General features: G+C 41.9%; 1 non-coding gene across 1 annotated transcript; it reads left to right on the top strand.

Annotated features, from left to right (window-relative positions):
* The first annotated feature begins 245 nt into the window (after positions 1-245).
* LOC121149693 lies at positions 246-352 on the top strand. Its single transcript, XR_005882827.1, has one exon. It is a non-coding gene; the product is annotated as a small nucleolar RNA SNORA26 (small nucleolar RNA).
* The last annotated feature ends 2,281 nt before the right edge of the window (positions 353-2,633 follow it).

Here is a 2,633-nt window from a genome sequence, read left to right as displayed (position 1 = left end):
ACCTTTTGAATAAAAACAGATAAACCTTTTTGTTAAAAAAAAAAGATTGGAGTGGCTTACCTCAATTCAAAATGACATAAGACTCAGTTATATTTGCTTAATGGCAGCAATTCAAAAGCTCACAATGATAATTAGGGAAATTACTACTACTCGATATTAGCTAATTAGAAAACAGGTGAAAACTCACATCTGGAGCTCAAAAAAGTGGTAGATTTTGAGCTATAAATGTTAAGTTACCCTTTTCTGTGCCCTTTTAGAACTAACACAGAGGTTCCAGAGCTTAACACAGAAGGGGAAAGTAAGTCTTGACAAAACCCAGAGAAGAGGTTCTCACCTGTCTGAAGTCATAGCTGGAGAAAAAAATGTGTTAGCTGCATACCAATATTTTCTGCATTTAATATTACCCAAGTACAGTGCTCGATGCAGGGTGTATAGGACCAACAACAGTAGATTTAAAAGGTAGGAGGGGAAATCTCGGAACATAGGAAGTTTCTCTTGAAACCACATTTACACAGAAAGGGCACTGTTTTTACTCAGACTGAAAGGCTTTCTTGAGGTGGCTAGGGGTAAGGGCTAAGAGGAGTTAAATGCGATAGAATTCTCTCTCCTCTAATCACCCCTTGACCCTGGCAATGGTGCTAAACAAAAAAAAAAAAAAAAAAATGCCCTTTTGTCTTGCTGGCCCTCTGCCCTCTAAGCTACAAAAAGTTCACCTTTTTAAAAGAAGTGAAAAAAAGAAGACAAAGGATAATAAATCATGTAAGACAATACTTCTGATGAGGTAGACATTATTTAGGTTCTAAAGATTAGCATATGCCTTGTATAAAATGACATTTGAGTTAAGGCCTATAGATGAGTTGGAAGAAACTGGAAGAGAGATTTGCAGACAGAAATAACGATACGTGCAACCTTCTTAACTTACAGGAAAAGATACATAGTGTCAAAACATTCCCATGACTACAGAATTCAGCTCAGATCACCCTTGACATTAGAGAAAAACTTCAAAAATTAAGGATGAAACTCAGCACCTCCTTAGTCAACACCCTAAAGATGGCCTCTGTGGCCTACTTTAACAGAGAGCAGGATGAAGAGGAGTGAGCAAGGCACAAGAAATAACATGAGAATTGATTTCAGGCCCAAAAATTAATTGAAAGCCAGGCCATTGGCAAACAGTGGTCAGGACAGAAGCTGGATTCTGAAGAAACCCTGCTCACGCTGCTGCCAAAACTTAGCCACTGGAAGCAAGACCGTCTCAGGTGTCAAAGGACTCCCAAGTCAGATCCACAAAACCTGTTGACCCTAAGCAAAAAAGTCCTTCACTCCTCCTCACTCCCATGCCAGCCTTCACTGCTGAGTGGATATGGCTGAGGGTCATTGTGGACATAGAAACTGGGACTGTGAGTTTTCTTTCAGATATAATAGCACCTACCCTACTAGCCTCTTACTCAGGGTAGCTTTAGTCCCAATTCAGCCAGGGATATGGGAATCCATGATACACCCCAGGGGGAATACAGGTCACACAACAAATTCCGACTTCCCGCAACTTCAACGCAGCTCTGAGCACTTTGCAGACCAACAACGTATTCCAGATTAGAAATTCCAAGGTACAGGGAAATAGCAAGGCTTTTGTAAGATATATTTATTTTTATTGGAAAGTCATAATAACAGAGAGAGAAACACAGAAAGATCTTCCATCCACTGGTTCATCCCCCAAATGGCTACAACAGCTGGAGCTGAGCCAATCCAAAGTCAGGAGCTTCTTCCAGGTCTCCCATGCAGGTACAGGGTTCCAAGGCTTTGGGCCATCCTCTACTGTTTTCCCAGGCTACAAACAGGGAGCTGGAAGGGAAGCGGAGCAGTCTGGATATGAATCAGCACCTATGGGACCCAGGCAAATGAAAGGTAAGGACTTTAACCACTAGGCTACCACGCTGGGCCCAAGCAAGGCTCATAAGAGCAAGCATAAATAAGGTCCCTCCTCTGAAGAGAAAAATGAATACAGCCTTTCACTGAGTGTGACTAGGGTAATTAAGTACACATTAGCTTATGGGTGTATGAGTGACCCAAATAAATGGGGCCCAGCAAGGTAGCCTAGTGGCTAAAGTCCTAACTTTGAATGCACCAGGATCCCATATGGGCGCCGATTCTAATCCCGGCAGCTCCACTTCCCATCCAGTGGGAATATTGGAATATTGCACCCACATAGGAGACCGAGAAGAAGTTCCTGGTTCCTGGCTTTGGATCAGTTCAGCTCTGGCCCTTGTGGTCACTTGGGAAGTGACTCATCAGACAGATCTTCCTCCCTCTGCCTCTCTTCCTCTCTGTGTATCTGCCTTTCCAATAAAAAGAAATCTTTAATAACTGGGAATTTGTTTAAAGAAAATGGAAATACGGAATAATGTAGATATAAATAGAATAAGGAAAAATGTAGAAGCTTGACCAGCAATTACATATCTGAAGTATTGCTTTTGATTAATAACCTTGTTAGCTGGGTTCCAACCCTAAGCTAATCCCCACGGAAGCAATGGGACATTGTGAGATTTTGGGAGAAATTTCCAGAATTCCAGGCCTGGGAAACCCTCCACACAACAATATCCCAGAGAGAAGAAAGACAAAGACAAACTTTTTTTTAA

The sequence above is a fragment of the Ochotona curzoniae genome, unplaced genomic scaffold (assembly GCF_017591425.1).
Source record: "Ochotona curzoniae isolate NIBS_2020 unplaced genomic scaffold, NIBS_Ocur_1.0 scaffold_4701, whole genome shotgun sequence".
In the NCBI taxonomy this organism is placed as follows: Eukaryota; Metazoa; Chordata; class Mammalia; order Lagomorpha; family Ochotonidae; genus Ochotona; species Ochotona curzoniae.
Note: the sequence above shows the minus strand (reverse complement) of the source record. Positions and strands in the feature narration are given on the sequence as shown.